Raw genomic sequence first — 20148 nt, 5'->3', positions numbered from 1 at the left:
AAGGTCATTTTATGCGGTCTTAAACTTTCGCACAACCTAAAAAATAAAGTGTTCGCATACCGACAAATCATGAGATGCGTTCTTCTGTTATCTCGCTACTACCGCGTTATGGCAGCTTTTCTTTTAACGCCCATAAGATTTATGGCACGTCAGGAACAGCCACATAAAGGAATAAAGGTTGGAGCTGATAAGGAACCACTGATGTAATTTCGTTCTAGATGCACATACGGCGATTCTAGTTGCTGGTTAATGAGCATGCCCTGCCCAAAGAAGGCTAACTGAACGCGTGTGCTGCAAATAAAAGAGCAAAAAACCAAAGATAGTAAGTAGAAATAAAAGGTTGAACTGTTTTCTTCGCATTGGCTACCTTTTATCTTTACAAGCGATTGGAAGCATATGCACCTGCGTTTTTGTGAAACTTGCAGGCTATCCCAGCTCTCAAGCTACATATTAGGTAAATAAATGGCAGAAAATACAGTCGCGTAAACGACGCACATCTAAGGCTCTATGCACCCGTTAGGCCTCTTAACTTGTAAGGAAGTTGGGTTAACGATGAAGCTTTCAAATTCCTGCAGAAATTACACAAAATTCCTTTTTATTTCTAAGCTCCAAGATTTAAGCTCGAGATGCTTTATCCGAAAGGCTTACTTCGAACTTTGTATCGAAAAAACACCATGGCTGTCGAACCGAGAGACCTAAGACCTTCCGCTGAGATTTCAGAGGCTGGCGCACAATGTACCTTAATAGTACGTGCAGGCAATCATTTTCACGCTAATTGCGTGTGCTGTTTGCCGCTCAGGTTCCCCTTAATGACCGACTAGCATTGCATGCCTAAAATGGCTCGTACGTTCCGCCCCCGGCCACAGTACGACGTCTGATCGATTCAGGTTTATTTAAGCAGTGTGGTGGCGTAGCTGCCTGGTAGATACAATCAAGAAGTTGGTGTTTATTGCCCTTGGAAAGACCAAGAAAGAAAAACTATACATAGGTGACGACAGAGGAGGTCACCACAAGCACATCTCTTGAGTTTCGAAAATCGCAAATTGGAATGTAAGGCAAGGGCCAATTTGTTAGTTACGATGATATTGCTGTGAGGGAACACTGATACGCCTGCGCGCTTTCGGTGCCGATTTTTAACAGTGAATTTCAAACTTTTGAAATAATCTTTTCAATTTTCACGCCAATAATGGCCGCTACAATGAAGCAGTAAGAAGGCCTCCCGCGCTTCGCGCACGATGCAAAGAAGTTTTAAAGTTAAACTGACTTTTTTGACGTGCAGCAAAGGCGAGATGTTGGAGGAAGCTGTATATATTCATTTTTCTTCACAGGCTGGCTAGCTATACATCATTTCTATAGGATCAAAGCATCCTTCACAGATGTTTTTCTCTTGGATGCGGGCACGTAGTCGGATTTCTTACACTATGACGTCTCCAGATTTTAAGTCAACAACCGTACCTATTTTTGCTACTTTGGAGAAGAATGTCGCAAAGTTAAATACGTTTCTTCCGCATAGAAGTATTGGCAACCACCTTCGATCGCAAGCGCTTTTAATATTGCTATGGAGTAAACACTCAGGACTACGATACGGCGCCACCGCCCACAACAAACTGGTGCATCGGCGATGGGAGCCATCTCCTCAATCTGGTGCTCGTTCCCCAGGCAACAAATTTGCATAGACGTCTGCGCACGTGGTCTAGCAGTGGGAATTGATTCCTTCGGTCGTCTGCTCTCACGACTACTGGCGTGCTTCACGCGGGGTCTATTTTTATTCATTTGACGGCTCCGTTTCACTTGCTACTATCGCGAGAACACCTCACTCTAGAGATTGCGTGCGTCCGATGGGAATAAATCATGAGCGATGCTGTTAGCGTGCATGCCTAGCAGAAAATAACATAGGAAGAGAGCATACCATCAAGTGGTCGAGGGAATTTCGATATGTTGCGAAGAAAAGGAAAGGCCGGAGTGCTTATGTTTTCTAGTAAGGTAACTGTTCCTATTGGTTTCTAGTTAAAACACTCTTATATGCAGTTTCTTTTTTTTTTTTTGCTGTACTCAACCTCACTCCGAGTTATTTAAACACTTACCTGACGCTGATTTTACGATTTTTTTCCCTGCTCCTAACGCTGCATATATATTCAGGCCAGACATTTGGAACAAGTTTAGTTATACTCAGGTAGAAGGAGTTCTTATCGAACTTTTGTATTTGCCCTACTTTCCTCTGTACTGACTATTGCATTGTCTTTAGGAAGCTTGGAAGTCGAAGAGGATTCGTGGGTTGCGGGAACAAGTGCGCGCTGCATTGTTTTACCACAGAGGATTGTGAGACATGAACTGGGAGCCTGAAAGAAAACACAGCAGACAGCTGCCATTCAAACTCAAGCGACGAAAGTTGAAGCGGATTGATATGCGCTGTAGAATCATATATTTCGCGCAATTCATGGCAGGTTCAGGTGCCTTCAGGCAGTAAGTGTTCGTATAGAGTTCGCAACACCGATGCGGAAACTATTTCGGAGTGTTAAATTAAGCGACATAAGCTTCATTATGAAGCATTGGTAACTGCAAATATGTTGGCGTTAGCGCAGCCGCGTCACAGCAGTTCTTGAAGCACAAGATGGCCAGGTTGCCTACCTTAATCAAACGGAAAGAAACAATAACATGCAGAAGTTCAAACTCGAGACGCCATTATGCCTTCAACAATGTATACTGCTAACCGTCGGGTGCAAGGTCGCATGTAGCAACATAACCGACGTATTTGCGGAGCCTCCGATATCCATGCGTTCCGACAGCAGTCAACGAGATCTTCGCCGCGCGCAGTAAATTCGCGGTCCTCACGTTTGCCCCAAGAATTTTCCGTACCTCAAGGCACGTGCGACTAGTGGCGCAAAAGTATCCTTAAAAAGAAAAAGAAAAGAACGGAAGGAAGAAAGGAAAATTCTGCTAGGCTTAGATAGCCTGGCAACGCCGCTCGAAATTCAAGAATGACACGGAAACTTCGTTCCATTGCATGTTTGGCGCATTTACATGCTCGACCGCTTCTCTCGCAGGCTAATCCGTCTTCAGCAGTCTTCTTCTATTCTTGTGGCTCACTCTCCTTTTAATCTGTTCACAATCTTCTTGCACGTTTATGTCATCTTCTCAAGAGTTTCTGGCCTTCGGACCAGCAACAGAGCATTTCTCCTGTCTTGAGTGTTGGCTTGTCCGCGCCTTTATTGCGCTTATGTTCCCAAACTTGCCCTGACCGAAATTTTGGCAGCCTATACTCTGCTCCAGAACAGTCATAGGCAAGTGATCTACTTTAGATTGTAGCTTGCCGGGATTGCAGCCACATTTTCAGAAACTGTACATTAAAGCCCACAGGACTGCTTTAGTCAAATCAGCGCTAGGCGCTGCCGGCCGCCATGAACGACGGCAAAGGATAGGTTCGCATTCTTCAGCCAGACCGCCAAGCTCACCATGTCGCGCCTAAATTGGCACCTGCCCCAATATTATAGGAGAGAGTCATACCGTAGTTTGTGCGTGCACATCACGAAAACGTTCGGTGAGAACATAGAGAACATAAGTCACGCTATCAATGTCGGCTGAACTGGCTGGGAACGAAGAAAAAATGTAGAGCAGACGGTGATTACCCACGCCCACGCACGTGCCAAGCGATGCGGCCAACGGCCTCGCATCGTGAACCGAGACCTGGGCGTCGGCCTGATACTAGCCCTCTTCGGATACAAATGGCATCGCAGGAAGCCCGACTGTAAAGGAAAGTGAGCTTTTTCTTTGCGCAGTCTCGTGCGACGATATCATCGGTCAGGAACTGCTTATCTGCGCTCGTGTGCAGGTTGTCGTCAAAATTATCCGTGATATCTTCATGACGTACACACTAGTCGGTTCTACCGGCCCATCTGATCCTCTCTTTTGACACATTAGAAAGAATCTAGCGCCGAGCTGTTCCCATCATATGTTCTATATAGGGTCGCAGAGATTCCATATTTGCTGTAATGACATCCAGGCAAATTCATGTCATCTGCAGACGCAAGTTATTACGCCTAAAATTTCTTTATCAGTTATTAAACCGTAAACTAGCACTGGATGCCAACCTATATTTAAAGCCGCTTGCTACAAGGTTAACACGATATACTAATTCGCCGTCTTTAACGCCTTACTTCGCAAGGAAAACGCATTCCAATATTTTATTTTCCCAACTCGCCCCAATAACTTCCTTCTATCATTGAGTATGATTGAGGCGCATATTCTAAACTGCATGGATTTCCAGCCAAACTGTTTTTTTTTTTGCTTGTATTTCATGCGTGTACGTTATTAACCATGCTTAATGCCCGAACTCTTTTCTTTCTTCTATTTCATGCCTGTACATCTGTACTCAGAGCTTTTCCTTCAACATTTCAAAGTACCGCAGTTTCTTCTCTACTGTATAAATTCTACATCTTCAGTATTCCATTTCCTGTGCAACGGTTTTCGTGTTTTTTGATATGCTTACTGCGAACACTTTCCCTTTTTTATGTTCCATATATGCCTCTGCTGCTTTGGATTCGACCTGCAGGATTCCGCAAATAACTAAATAAATCGGAGCCACATCAAAGGAAAGTATGCGACGAAGTTCCAGGAAACAACCAGCGGTGAAGTTGAAACCTCAAGTCAGTAGTAGCTAGTGCTTTCTGAAACACAGAGACATGGCAGACCTGAAGCTCGCGAGTTCCGCGACTCTTCGTCGGAACCGAGAGACCGAGAAAAACCAGTTTGGCTTTGCGCTCGAGGAAGCTTCTGTTCAGCACGCGTCGGATACTTCTGGGGGTATCTAGACGCTTACGCTGCATCCGTGGAGATGTATTATTCATGCGGGCTTTAGGCATTGTAGTGGATTACTGTGTCGCAGAGTGCGTGGTTTAAGCGGGTGAACCCTCATATACCGCGACGTTACCATATACGCCGTTTGCTTGTTGTGTACAGAAAACTTCGCTTCCGCTCTCGCGTCCCCCGCGAAAAGAAATCTGAGACAGAGCGCAAATTCTTCCCAGGCTCTGTACATAATATAGATAGAGGCAGATAAATAGCGACTTGCGCTTTAAATCCGGGGCGGTGACAGCTGCTGCCTAACGGACTTTCTTTGAAAGCATCCTGGCAGTTTCTTCCTCTCCCTGGCTGGACTACCCTTTCGCCTTGCTCCATCAAGCCTCCAACCTCCTTTCACTTATTTTATTTTTTGAAAACTGACTGCACCTTGACCATATTTAAATTTCACGGCACCTAGGACAGAAAAAGAACAGCGCGGACACAGGACGACGAAGGTGAACGACACTGCGCCTGCATCGTTCGCCTTCATCGTCCTGTGTGCGCGCTGTTCCTTTCTCTGATGTCAAACCAACTAGCCCGCAACAGTACCCTTGTGCTACTCAGGACTTAGCACTGGCCTTATGTATTAGGAGCTAGGTGATATTATATGTGTTAGCAATAGATATACACCGTCGTCTGCCTGCATTGCTTACAACCACCGAAATATTTCGTCAGTGCATGCCGTAAAGGTTTTGGTGGGCCCTTTTTAATCTGAAGCACTCTCTACACTCTCAAAATTGACGCGTTTTATTTAGAATTTTCTCAAAAGATTTCTTTTTTAATTAATTTTTACAGTTCTATAAAGTTTCAGTGCTGATTTATAATTTAATTTATTTCGCCACTGAGTATTTTTTTCAGTTGTTTATGTTGTGTTTCAAGTTCAGCCTGTTATCTTCTCCGACTTCTTCATTTGTCTTTACTTGCAAGCTTCCTCCAAGCACCATAGGCTCCACGGCGATATAAGCTTTCCGCCCAATGAATCAGCTCAAATGGCCTCAATGGTTCTTCACAATGATTACTGCTCTCAGCCCCCCTTTTTTCAAGCGTCGGCCAACCCATACAACTTTGAATTTCTTCATTATTCGTTATTATCATCATCTTAACCTAGAGCTAGCCTACCGAGTGCCCTATGCCGTATTTCAAGCGTAGGATTTCTGGCAGACCTCAGGCGTAGAACAGAGTTTGCAACAAACCGAAGAAGCGTCGTGTATATCCCCGAGGCCGTTCCTGCACCATAACTCACTCTCTTATATTCGCCTACTGTTGCTAGTTCAGAGTCAACATGTCATGGCAAGCAACAAACGTTACATCTTGGGTGCCTAGAAGTAAGAAGTCATCAAAAAGGACGTTACTATCAAGTGGGACCTCTCGCACCGAGTCACGAAGAGGGAATTCACCCGACCCGGCCATCAATACAGAAATATTTCTGGACACGCCACCTAAATATATCAAATGTAAAAATAACTAGTAGTCCACCTGATTTCTGAAAATGTCTACAGACCGACTTTAAGTCCGTGTAAATTCTCACAGCAGCAATTCTAGACAAACGTGTTTTTCAACTGGAACGAGTTTATGGGCGCAATTTTTTATATATTGTAAGAATTGAGTATAAAAACCAATATATCCGCTGGTGTCCCATCGGCAGGCTTGCATTTTATTGCTATTAACGTTTTTGCTATCATCAAAAACGCTCCCAATTGGTTTTCTGCTGGAGCCTTAACTGTTTGCGTAAAAAAACGAAGACACAGAACGAGAAGGCACGACACGGGCGCAGACTATCAACTGAATTTTTATTCACATGAAGAGGCCTATATACGTATCTTCTACCCACAGTGAGACAAGCACAAAAAACACAACAATCGCGAAAATCAACCCGAAACACAATCAACCAACTAGCCCAGTTTACCGTTCTAATTAACTGTTTGATGTCAGTGGCGGAAAAACTTTAACCGAAAGATATTACGATGCATTTGAAAAATATACCATTATAACAGTACCTCAAAATATTCCAATGTTAAACATTTTTGTGAAAGAATGCTTCACATGAGCGAGCTATTCTTCCTTCCAGTGACCTACCCTTCCAAATGGGATGTTTGAATAATATGGAAATACACCTCATTTCATTATGTTTATGTTTACTTTGCTGTACTTTCCGGTGCTTCAGGTGGTTTTTAACGGGTTGTTAGACGAACTAGCTTCATCTTTTTAACGCGATAAGGAAACTACGCCGCCTAACCTGCAATGAAATGATTCCACATTACATAGATAAAAACGCGGAGCTTCGCTTTCCATGAGCACCAGCGTACTGTCGGCAAAAGAAAAAAAAAACAGCGCATGTACGCAGATGAGAAAAAGCTAATTTTCATCTAAGTCTCCTGAAAGAAATGTGTTCTGCTCTGCCGCGACGCTTAGAGGTAGCGCGTATAATTGTAGGACGCGGTGTCACGCTATATTGTGCTTGAAGCGATTCGTTTCCGCATAACGATTATTTAGCAACGCAAAACCTTCTTATTTCATCCTTCTTGTCGTTTGAATTTTATTTTTTTTTCCTTTGGCAAAGCCTTTCTTCCCTGAAAGGGGAAAAAAAGTACAGAATCGCGTAGTCTAGTGATTGTCCCATGAGATAAGAAACGAGCTTTTCACTACCTGTACATAGCTTCTTTGGTTAAGGCATGTATTTCTGGGCCTCTATCGATTGCTTCGAATGAGGCGAAATTTTGTGTGGCGCTCTCTGAGTTGCAATTCAAGAAAGCATTCTTCTATTGAACCAGAGGAAGCAGCGCTAGTAGATTTTGGTGCGTAAAAGTGGCTTTGTTGGAGTCTTAAACAAATAGAAAAAAACCGTGAAGACATATATACATGCTACACTTTTATTATTATGGAATTTATGCTTCAACCGAATGTCCTCCCGCCTTACTGAGTGTAGCACGTAGCGCTCAAATTACTGCGTGCGTTTTTATGCACACTTTTATTTAGAACTGCGAGCTGCCTTATTGCCGGATGTAAAGAAATTCAAAGCGCGTCTGGGTCTCCAGCATGTCACTCGATAAACATCATCTCCATTAAAACTTCTTTTTGGGAGAGATATCTATAACGGCTCCACATCCACTATAGTCTTCCACATATGTCAGCAATAAAATTCCAATAAAGAAGGGTGTCAGGTAGGTAGACATGATCTCGCCTGTTTACCGCAGGTATTCAGAGGCTTGGATTGGGAACAGATAAAGATAACAATTCATAGAGAATACCTTAGTAACCTACGATTCGCAGATGACATTGCCTTGCTAAGTCACTCAGGGGATGAATTGCAAAGCATGATGGATGACTCAGACAAGCAGAGCAGACCGGTTCGTCTGAAAATTAATGTTCAGAAAACCTAATTAACGTCGGAAGGCAACAGCAGTTTACAATTGGTAGCGAGTTAGTGGAAGTGGTAAGGGAACATGTCTACTTAAGGCAGACAGTGACCGCATATCCGGATCACGAGAGTGAAATAACTCGAAGAATAAGAATCTGGTGGGGCGCATTTGGCAGGTTCTCTGAACTCATGAGTAGCAGTTTATCAATATCCGCGAAGAGAAAAGTATATAACAGCTGTATCTTACCAGCACTTACCTGTTGAGCAGAAACATGGGGGCTAAAGAAAACGGTTCAACTTAAACTGAGGGCGATGCAACGAGCTCTGCCGAAAGGAAAATGATAACTGTAACGTTAAGAAACAGGAATAGGATTGAATGGGTCGGGGAACAAACGCGAACTAATGACTTCATAGTCGAAATCAAGAAGACATGGGCTTGGGAAGGGCATGTAGTGTGAAGGCAAAGATAACCGATGGTAGTTAAGGATAACGGACTGTACTCCAAGAGAAGGCAAGCGTAGCAGGAGGCGGCAGAAAGTTAGGCTGGTTGATGAGATTAAGAAGTTCGCGAGGATAGCGTGGCCGCAACAGGCAAAGGGCAGGGTTAATTGAGAGATATGGGAGAGGCCTTTTTCCTGCAGTGGGCGTAGTCAGGCTGATGATGATGATGCCAGTGCGATAGCAACCGGATAAGTGAAGCTGTCTAAACACGCGTGCACATATCTTAGCGAGGCTGCCGACTGCCGCCGCGTCCGCTCGCGGAGCCAACGGGTGCCTACATCAGGCCACGTGGTTCGTGACGTCACACTCCACGCCGACGAATCAGCGACGCCCGGGCACAGCTGCCAGCTGCCGCCACACTTGCCTCCACACCAGCGGCATGTGACGTGGCCTCCTGATGTCACACCCCGCGCCAACCAATCAGTGACGCTGCAGCGGACGCGGAACGCCGGCTTTTTGCCGTGAGGAAGCCTCTATGCTATCGCATAATGAATTACACTGTTAGAATTTGCTCGTCGGGACAGGCAGACTGCATGGGACCCGATCTCACGCGTGTTATGTCATACATCTTCGTAAACGTATTCCGAACCCGCAACCGAATACACTTCGTGTTTCATTTCACCAACTCACTCGGACAGAATCTCGTTTATAACCGCGTCTGTAGCTTATTGAACGACTTTATTTACAGCGCAATATTATGTTCAAGAGCGCATTTAAATACCTTTCGAAAAATGATTGCAGCTTACAGGAGGTCTAAAATGAAGTTTACTACTTTCAGCGATACTTTGAAGGCCTTAGGAAATTATCAATTTATGGCTTGTGTGCAAAAACCGCCTTTATGCGTCCTGAAACAGGCCAAGGACGCTTTAGCTCAAACATTTTTTGTTGTAATATTTGTCTCTTCTGATTTCTATTACCATCCAAGTTTATGCGGAAACCGAACATTACGGAACCTCAATTCCCTCGCACGCCAGTACTGTTCCAAAAATACCTTTTACGCTTATGCCTTGACACATTTGAAAGGAGCCGTGTTAGAGAAATTGAGTTTACTTCCGTTGACTGGAACCAGAACAATTTATGCCTAATTCAAACTTTATTATTTGTTTACCTTGGCCCTACAGCGCCCATTTGCCATTAAGGAGGGAGGGGTATAATACAAGTAACAATAACTGCATAAAATGCAGTTTAATGTTAAAGGAAAAGACAAAAACGCAGCGCAAATGTTTAAAAAATAAAATAGCGAAAGGCATGAAGGCAGCGCACGTGAAAAATGCCCGGGAAACTAATCAAACAATATTCTGATACCGTTTTGCATAGGTTGACTGCAAACACTTAAGATGTGTGTAGATATGTGGAAGCATCCCGTGTCCGTACGTGAAACGGCGTGACATGGGACAAATATGAATAGAATACGTCATTCGACGAAATATCTACAACTGCTGAAGGCAGTCGGTCCCCTGACGGATAGTTTTTGGGAAAAAAAAGAGCGGCTGAAAGCGATTGTTGGCCTCCCATATTTTCAACGTATATAGAGGCCGCTCAGTCGATTGCATTTTCTGTTATTTCAGCTTTCTTTCTTAAATTTTCTCCCGGTAAGAGAGAGAAAAACCTGTCACGTTAATGGTCAGGGAAAGGTGCCCATTAAGCAGCGATTATCTAGAATAAGGGGAATATTTCACGCCGAAGCACAAAAAGAACGACATAAATTGTGGCCATACTCTATTAGTGCAAATATCAACATTTCCGACTGCTGTCTGGCAAGTCTGTAGGCCAGGAGTGGCTGAATTATTCCCCTGCCATCTACATTACGTTCAGTGTGTGGGCTAAAGTGTCAGGCAATGCAGATCCAGCTCCGCCAAACCATCGCGCGTCTCAAGTTTCATGCTTTCCGAGGTGCTTTACTCAAATGCGCCTTCGCAGAGGAAAAATAAAAATTTGACCGGATGGGTTCGATGTCTGGTAACAGAGCCCTTAAACACGGGAGGAGTGAAAACGCCATGTCCGCATCTTTCTTTCGTCCATGTCCATCAGCGCTGTCCCCAGACATAATGCAGTGCATAGAGGGAACAGGCACGTTTTGCAGTCTTCTCACCTTTTCTTAGTTTTTTTTTTACAACTTATAATAAATTGTACACCGGAATAGACATGTCAAAAGTATTCGATAAGGTAAAGCTGTGAAAAAAAAAACAAAACAAACTGAACATCATTTTCGAAGATTCTGCTGGTTCCTGCTGCTGGTTCCGCTGTATTGAAGCTGATGAAATCACGTGTGAATTTTTACTCACTGGAACTCGAACACCTGCGGAAGTAAAAAAAAAGAAGCCACCCTTTCCATTCCTGACCCAAATGAATCGGAGCCTTTCTGATGACTGCATCAAAACGAAACTAAAACAGGTCACAGTGCGGCTTTTCCTCCTTTTTTTCTGTTTCATCGGGCCCTAACAAGAAGACTTCATCAACCCTGCAGTTTCCCCAAACGCAACCAACGTCAGGAATTCGTTCGAGGTAAGTTCCTGAAAGCTTGTGCGTTTCGCGACTAAAGAGCCGGTGAATCGGCAGATGAAAAATCAAACAAAAAAAAAAAGCTTCCGTACCGGGATGCTTAACTTCGACTTGCTTTTTTTGCTCTTCTTTCATGGCTATACTTCAAAACATATGAATAACATTCACATTCATTCGATGCTTCTTACATAAAAAAATCCGTAGAGTATGTCGTCATCGAGAGATGTGAGCACAAAATGCATTGCTGCAAAGGCATACTACTGTATTCTACGACAGCTCACAGGTACTGATAGCTGCACACGAGTCTTCAGGAGCGTCCCTCGTCAGCCACTTTTCTTTCTTAGGCTTTCCTTCACAAGCAACAGCGCAACCGTCTTTCTTTGCCGCTGTCATGAATAGTGGTGACCCGCGCGACCAGCGCTCGCCACCTGCCGAAGTGGAGGGGATGGTGCCAGCACGTGCTACCCAGAATGCTGGGACTTTCACCTCAGCCGACGTCGTCGTCACCGCCTCCGCCAACCATCGCTTCGAAAGGAAAGAAATTAGAGCTGGTTGCTGGCCGTGCTGCTGGATGGCGCCATAGGACCTGTTTTTTTACGGTTCACGCGCATCACGGAATGACAGCAACTGTTGGAAGCAAAATTCTAGAGGCCCGTGTACTGTGCGATGTCAGTGTACGGTAAACCACAGATGGTCTAAATTTCTGGAGCCCTTCACTACGGCATCCTTCATAGCCTGAGTCGCTTTGAGACGTTAAACCCCCCTAAACGATAAACCATATGCAGTGCAGTCGCCTTGCTTATTAAGCATCACCAAGACCGCGCGTGCGTCCCTCGGACTGCACGGTCGAACTAAAGCTCCTTCGCGCTGCGCAATGGCTTCGCCCGCCACGAGACCACGGAGACTCAGTTGCTGGCGCATGCGCTGCTCCTGCGGCAGCGCAGCGCCTAGGCACCGGGAGTGAACTGAAAGTTTCACCAAAGTTCGTTTAGGTTCGTCTTAGTGTTCTGCCTCCCTCCTGCGCCAAGGTCACCCGCGGCTTGCCGACAGCGCGAGCTAAAAACATTTCATGCTTGAAACTACTCGAAGCAGATAGCAGCTTTTCAGTGCTAACGGAAGTGGCGGTGAGATAGCGAACAATTTATTCTGAAATGAAAAGGCTAGGCAGTGTCTTGCGAGATGGAGGACAGGAAGGGAGGGAAAGAGAGTGAAAGGTGGAGAGAGCGGAAAAAATCAGTTGGCTGACCGAGGTTTTGAAAAGAGTACTTCTTCTGTGCAAGTCTAATCATCATTCCCAGGGACCCTACGGCCTTCATTATCATACGGCCTGCATACGGCCTGCATTAGCCAATAGGTAACGTACATGAAAGTCGAATTCATCTCACATAGTAGAAAGAAAATAAACAGACATGTTGCACGAATCAATCCCTTTCAGGGACACTGTTTTTTTATCTCCTCTTCCTTAAAAGCGGCGTCTTTTAAAACACGTGTTCACGTGACCAGAAAACACGGCTTAATCGCACAAAGAACAAGAATAGCTAACAGGAAACTATGCATGATTCCATGTGACCGCTATTGGAACATGCGCCTCGAGCCTTTTAGCTCCATAGAGCTATACGCGTTGCAGTGTTGCCTAGGTACTTAGAGTGTAAAATTGAGGAGCTTTCGGCATAATAAATATTTTAAAAAGCACGCAGCAGAAAAATGTATGCAGCGAGCAGGACATCGGAGAAGCGAGCCACCGAAACAAATTGGGCAGGCTTGCCAATAAACACCGCAAAAGATCGTTCGAACGGCGACCCAGTATACCGAAGAGCGAGGTGACTGGGCTGCCTAACGTCATCAACGAATGAAACGGGCACGACAGATAACCAGTGCGCCAGCAGCATCTGCGTATACACCGGTCGTAGTTGCGTTGAATGGCTTGTTCCGCAAACCTGCAAAAGGGGGGATCACTCGCCAAAAGAGCGAGGCATAGGGAAAGCGAAACCCTGTACCTTCAGTTAGTGCAGAGACGTTTTCTGTCTCTTTATCTCCACCGGCTACGCTCTTGGCAAGCTCTTAGGTCGAGTGCTAATTGGGTGATGGTCGTGCGGCGCCCTGGAAAGAGGACTCGCTGCGGTAGCACCCGGCATTCATCAGGCACTACAGGTCATTGGCCGTCCCGCGACACACCGCACCTTTCCTAAGTGGCCCGACTAATGCGCGCCCATTGAACCGAGCTGTCCATTGAAACCAGCGGGGCCGCTGAGGAGGCTTATTAGCGCACTCAGGAACTTCTCCTAAAGGGGACTCGATAGCTGAAAAGCAAAACGGGCTGTGGTCGCACTGGGCTGCTCTCTTGTGCCCGAGGTTGGAAGACTTGAAAAGCCGAGCTGTGCTGCGGGGAGCGCTGCCCGACGCCCGCTGCGGTATGCAAGCGTATGCTTGCAAACTACGTTTGTTTGTTTGTTTTTTCAGTAATTGCACAACTGGTAGCGCCAATATTTATCGCAAGTAGGGAGACGGGTCTCAGCGAAATGGCGCGCGCGCGATATAGAGAGAACGACGGCGTACTTCGTGAAGCGACTTCATTATACTAGCAACCTGGAAATGTCGACAGCGCTATATCAGAGAGAAGCGAAGCCGGAGCTGAGTTCCTCACGGTGAAGGCTAAAAAAACATCGGAGACAACGAACGGAAGCAAGAAACTAGCTCCGGCCAGCCGCTCTCAACTGGCAAGAAAAGAGTATCAAGAACAGGAAATGAAGGCTTGTTTGTGGGCGCAATGTACAGATACGCACGGACAGGCCGCAATAATGAGAACGTGTAAAATAAGGACCTTAGCAGAAGAACATGGTGTGTGTAAACGGGAACAGCGATGTGTGCGTAGCCGCCAACACGTCGGCAGCGTTAACAAACCACACGAATGTTCGGAGGAGTTCCAGGGAGAGTAATCAAGGAGCTTTCCTGGCGCTTTTCTATATCGCAGCTGAAAGCTACCGAGTTCCGGTACCGACACTTATCGTTTTTCTCCCCAGCAGATTTATTGCCAAGGCGCTCGGGAGCAATCATTATGTTAACGCGCTCCTTGTTATGACTAAGCATCAGTGAGCTAAAGTGCTTACGGGCTAACGTTTCAAGCTGCTACTTCCCATTATCTTGATAGTCAGTTATGTCATGAACTGTACACAGGAGAGCGTAGGAGATGCATATTCACAAGGTATGCACATTTGAGGATTACCAAAGCGACAAACCCATCACATTGATCGCGCACCTTTCTGTGTATGCTGCCGTAATGTATGAAATTAAAAAAAAATAAAGTCACGTTGTTAGTGATTGACATGTGCCATATGGGGTGCACCTGCGATCACTGGTTTTGGAAGTCAGTTTGTTTGGTGCTCTCTATAAAGCTTCCTCTTCAGTGTGTGATTAATAAATGGCATAGCCTAATTCTAATTACTGCCGTTGAATGAAGTTGCTCCTCGTGCACAAGCGCTGACAAACTGAGCAGTGGTCGTGGTTTTGTGCATTGCGCGTTGAAGCGCAACTGCCTAAATTGATTCTAAGACACAGCCTAACGCGATTCATTTCGGATATTTACTCCTGCATGAAGAGCCCCATCACCACTCAACGACGCAGGCACGGCAACCACGACCTGTCAAGTGAAGCTTCCAAAGTTAGAGGTCACAAAATTTGATTGCAAAGACTTGCCATGGGAAGAATTTTGGTAGCAGTTGAAGAAAGTGACTTAAAACAACGATCGGCACCTTCGACAAATTCGGATACCACATTCTGTGGTGACTGACGAAGGAGCCAGAGGATGAAGGGTCTTTCCTCCTCCACAACGCAGTGCTATCACAAAGCCTTCTGAAAAATAAAAATGCTTAGACAGCCAGGACGTCATCGTACTAGCTCACATGTGAAAGTCCTTGAACCCGTTGAACCTGAGCAAAGCGCCAAAGACATCCGGTCCCGCAGAAAAGGGAAACCACAGAAAGCGCAGTGCATTGCTCTCGTTATCTCTGGCCTGTATCCTTTAAAATGCCTTTTCTATATCTGCCACCAAGGCTATTCTGTGGCTTGTGAAATTCACTAGCAGTGTATGTCGCGTTCGTTGAAAAACACACCGGCGACCCGTAACTAAGATGGAGCGGTGCTGCTGTTTTTCGCTTCTAATGATGCGTCTTTGATGACTTCGGAGTTTCGAGACGTGCACCTTGGTGAGAATATCAAACGAAGAAAACAGGGGCGCAATTTGTGGACGGATTTCTGCCTCAGCTTGTTCCCTTGCGAACAGAAAGAGAAGGAAGGTATGGCCGCTATTTAACATAGATTTGCATTTGACCCATGACAGGCATCTACACCGCTCTAACGAGGAAAGTTTAAGACTTCCCTTTCACTAACATGTTCCTTATCCCTCGCGCAAAGCTGGGCAACCCAGGCTTTTCTCATGTCATGAGCTGAAGCTGGTAGTAATGTCTATCTTCCTTATCATTAGCATTTCCACTAGCTCTGAAAACGAGGAGAGGGATTATTTGTCCAGTAGCAGTAGTAAGACGCAGCATGGGAAATCTCGTTAACCAGCTTCGCTGAAGGAGGGTTCTACTTTTTTGGTTGCATTTATCCGGTACAAGCTGAGGGATCCCGACCATGCTAAAACGTCGCACTCACTTTTTTGTCCAACTCACATCCTCAGAGGCAATGCGTCGCAGGAAGATCAGAGATCCAATCGCGAAAGGTACGTGTAAAGCCGTGGAAAGTGACCGGACTTATTACTAAGACTAGTGGGGCCGTTATATTGCAACAATGTCATCGCTGGCAGCGCGGGTCAGTATCATACACCACTGTGCATGGTTGCACATTTCGCTTGCAGGAAGCTTGTTTTTTTAATTAAGCTTGCGGCCACTTGTTCGCGATACAATCGGAATCTCAGCGTATAAGGCTTAATAGTGCTTTGGTTGCCCCATTTTCTCAGCTGCTACGTTTTCTTCCGCGGTACTGTGAAGAGTGCGTGGAAGGCGTTCGGTTTCACCCATTCACCCATGAGCAAATGGGTGGCGTGAATTACATACAAACTGCACTGCCATTTGACCTCAACGTAGCATAAATGTAAGCGCCGTCTGTACAGATAATAGTACGATGCGTAATGCGCACTGATTGCGTATACTGCAGTTATAAATGGAACTCACCGCATGTATTATGGCCTAAGCGTAGGCTTTGTAAACGGACATGTCATTATGAAAGCGCTGATCTTTTCTGTAGTACTTGAATTAGCTCAAGTAAAGCCTGCGTTGCGCAGACTAGTGACTGCACTGAACGAATGCACATGATTAATTTGTGCAGGCCTGCCAAAGCCCATTCAGTAAAGTTTAAAGAACTATACCGTAGATTTTTCTCAATATTTCGTAACTTTCTGCTGTACAATGAATAATAAGGGGTGCAACAAAAGCTGTCACGCCCCCACCCTCATGCTTCAAGTTCACGGGCAGCCGCCGAGGAATGCAAGGTACCTCCAGTTTACATTGCCACCTTCGCGACCTGAACACAATCTCATGTAAGCCGCTTTTCTCTGAACCGCACGCTCGCGGTTACATGGCGTCGTAAGCCCTGAAAACCTTGCGTTCCGCTAAGCTTAAATGAGCACGTTGAGCAGACACCTGCAGACGCGTCACAAGCCCTGCTGCCCAGGTGCTATTCTGCTGCTAACCAAACTGGCTGCACCACCAATGCCGGTGTGCTGAGGTGCGCTAGCGTGACGCCCCTTAGCGCCTTGCCGGTAGCACTGAGCCTGCCGCCATACCCAACACTTCGGATGTCCACCGAGTCGTGTAACAAGGCGCGATCAGTCAGCAAACATGCTGCCACTCCATTCTAACGGCAGGCCGCCGCCATGCACTCCAGCTCCCCTAGTATGCCGACGCACTTTGGTCCAATGACAGACCGCTGAGCGCTAAAGCTCTTCATCCTCCCTGCTCCTACCCCGTCACTTGCCACTTGCACCTCCCCTGTACTCCAGCCCTCTGAATTTCTTGATCTGAACTCTGTTCGAGCCGTAGATTGTTCTAACGTTCTTATAAACTTTATACGATAGAAAATACAAGAGACGTATTCCATTAACCACTGATAGAAGTGTCGGGAAAATACCCTTTTTCTTATGACTTAAAAAAATATTAAGATATTGATACAACACGTGTCGTCCATCACAAATGAGGTGTCATTCATCACAACAATCATGACCATGACCTGTATACGCGCAAGGGTAACTTGCAGCAACTTGAAATATCCTGCGGCGGCATGAAGTACACTGAGCTGGGCTGTCTTCTACCTGCTCACACGTGCAGGGTCTTCAGCATTTTACAGCGACAGCTGTGAGTGCCTGAAACCGCGAAACCTCGGTCCCGGAGATGTGCGCATCACGCGCAACTGGAACAGCGTTCACGTGCACGCGATGGCCTGCGCGCGCCCGCCTGCACTAAGAAACTACTCTTTGCTTTCTTTGATTCCGGAGAATGACAAACGTCCAAAATTACAAGCACGACGGATCCTCCACAATATGTGCACTTAGTCAATTTTGAGACGCCAGACAGCTCGGGTGTACAATCTACCCCACTGCCGGGGCTGTTCTCTTCGCGCTATTGCTCTCTAGTACTCTGTAGTTATTTTGGGATGCTAAAATGTGTGACAAAATTCCGCACTTAAATCCTCTTGGAGGTTCACAACAGTAAAAGAGATCCACTGCGTAGTAATATAGATCGTGTTCATTAGTCCGATCTCGTATACCTTCGGAATGAACGCTTGAGAAATAAGAACCAATTTCCATGTGGCCAGTTAGCACACTGCCTCAGGCAATTAACGGTAACAGCCGCGCTCTGGCATTGAATTTTATTTTCCTTTTTTTGCAGCCCCTAGGCCGAGAAACAGTAATGAGGTAAGCGCAGCCGTATAAAATGTTCCCAAACCAATGAAGAAGATAGCATGTTGGAGCGTTATTTTAATGGAAACGTCCCTTTTATCACGGTAAGGCTTTCGCCATTCGTACTTTGAGTATGTCGCAAAGCGTTACTCAATTTGCTCCACATCAAGAAGTTGTACACCTCTGTAGGGCAGAAAAAAGTGTGAAACTCGTATTATCGAAATATGAAACAAGAAGGCTGCAGTACTTTTGTTGTATTTAAGCGGCTTTTATTTAAAATTCAATTCTCCTTTTGTCTTGACAATGTAGCTAATTTTCCTTAACTGTTAATAACTCGCTCGAGGTCAAAACTTTAAGGGTACAGCCGGCAATTGCTTGAGGCAGAGGTGGCAGGGTCGAGGAAGACGTTCGATGTCGATGAAAGACGTTAGAGAAGTGGGCCGTGAGCTTTTTGAAATATTCCGCTGAATGTCCCAGGAACGACAAGCAGCATCCGGCCTACTGACGCGTTTCCTTACTGCGTACGACCATGAGATAGTAGAGAAAGAGCGCAACTTATCTCCTCACTGAGCACTCAGATGATGTCGGCAACTTTTACTGAAATATGAACCCATACAGATATTTTCTTATGCGCGTGTTGGTGTCGGTGTAAAACAGGATCTAAATACTGGACGAATCTCATGAATGAGTGTGACCACCCCTGTCCTTGTCCTATTTCCCCCTCAGAGGGCTGTCAATAACTCTGTCGCTGTACATCATCAGCTTACATTTGGAAGCTAAGATAGAAATCGTGTAATTTAGTGTAAGCTATGTGATATATGCCAAATGAAGTTATACCGTAAACACAATTACTATACTGAACATTTGTCGCGGGTTGGTGATATTAACTAGGAAAAAGGATGCGTGCAAAAATGTTTTTTTCTCACCAAAAGATATTCAGCACTATCATTCCATCCCTGTGACCTATTTTCGTAGATATTCACTTTTTCCTGACTCACTCTCGAAGTTGTAGAAAGTGTGTGCGAACGAGCAAAGAAAGCTGGGAACTTTCCGCCGTACGTGCTGTGCAAGGTTCTCCATCAATAGGCAAGCCCTTTGTAACTCTCGTGGTGCGTCTGACACCTCTTGATCGATAAGGCTTGCCGCTGGAGAACGCTGCAATTCACGAATGGGGCCTGAATTCAGGACAAAACTAGGCTTAGTCACGTTGTCGCTCCGTAGGAAGCTGTTTTGGGGCGAGTTCTCTGATGTATCCTGTTCAACGTCTAAGCTCGCAGCTGAAGGTTGAGATGGCTTCGCTTGTAAGTTTTCTGCTCGCTTCAGGACCGCTCGCCCTACTCTCATGGCGATACGTAATACAAATGCTGCAGACAAACATTTAGAGGGCGGCAAAATGCTGGAATAAAGTTATTTGCAAAGACTTAGGTGTCTCCGATTTGCACTGAAATGCATGCGTTTGCCTTCCCTCTTGCAATCAAGATGTCTAATAAGCAATAACCAAGGAGAAAGCACTACTAGTAAGCGAGATATAACTCAAAGGCGACTGCAAGCACCGAACACCATGGGTTCTTTCAGGATTTTCTATTACAAAATGCCTTTGTTTTCTTAGGAGGTGTAATTTCAAGTAACATTTAAACCCTTTCAATACGCCTAGTCCTGCGCTACTTGAGTTGCGAAACAATGCCATTAGAACAAAGTTCATTGGCTGTAATGTTATAATTACTGAACGTAGGTTAAAGCAAGTACTTCCCTGAGGCTGAAGAAAAAAAATGCATTCTTAAAATGTTAACGGACCTACATTCCCTTCACCTCTGCCCTTTCCTTCACAGAAAAATACGCAGGCCTCGAGTCTTAAGATCTGAGATAGTGTTTAAATGACTAAACAATAAAAAAATGACGCCAAATCCTTAGAATGTGTCGCTTCCAGTGTACGTAATAGAGTCATCACTGAATGTGAGTGCTGATTATCTTTTTCGTTTCCACACATATCTGTGCCGGCGGTTAGTTCCTGAACACAGTTCTTCGAACTAAGCAGAGCCGCTGAGCGGCAGGA

General features: G+C 45.5%; 1 protein-coding gene across 4 annotated transcripts in view; it reads left to right on the top strand.

Moving 5' to 3' along the window:
- Positions 1–20148, top strand: part of LOC149350915 (dopamine receptor 2-like) — a 240260-nt gene that overhangs the window by 13880 nt on the left and 206232 nt on the right. The window contains exon 2 of one of the 4 annotated variants that reach the window (XM_089580070.1): positions 11148–11203. The exons of 2 other annotated variants lie outside the window; for them this stretch is intronic. The gene's annotated coding sequence lies outside the window, so the exon portion shown is untranslated. Of the gene's footprint in view, positions 1–11144; positions 11204–20148 lie in introns of all 4 variants that reach the window. One more of the 4 variants, XM_089580069.1, reaches the window with a different exon arrangement.

Source organism: Amblyomma mixtum, chromosome 3, assembly GCF_055824585.1.
Source record: "Amblyomma mixtum isolate Tamu chromosome 3, ASM5582458v1, whole genome shotgun sequence".
Classification (NCBI taxonomy): Eukaryota; Metazoa; Arthropoda; class Arachnida; order Ixodida; family Ixodidae; genus Amblyomma; species Amblyomma mixtum.
Note: the sequence above shows the minus strand (reverse complement) of the source record. Positions and strands in the feature narration are given on the sequence as shown.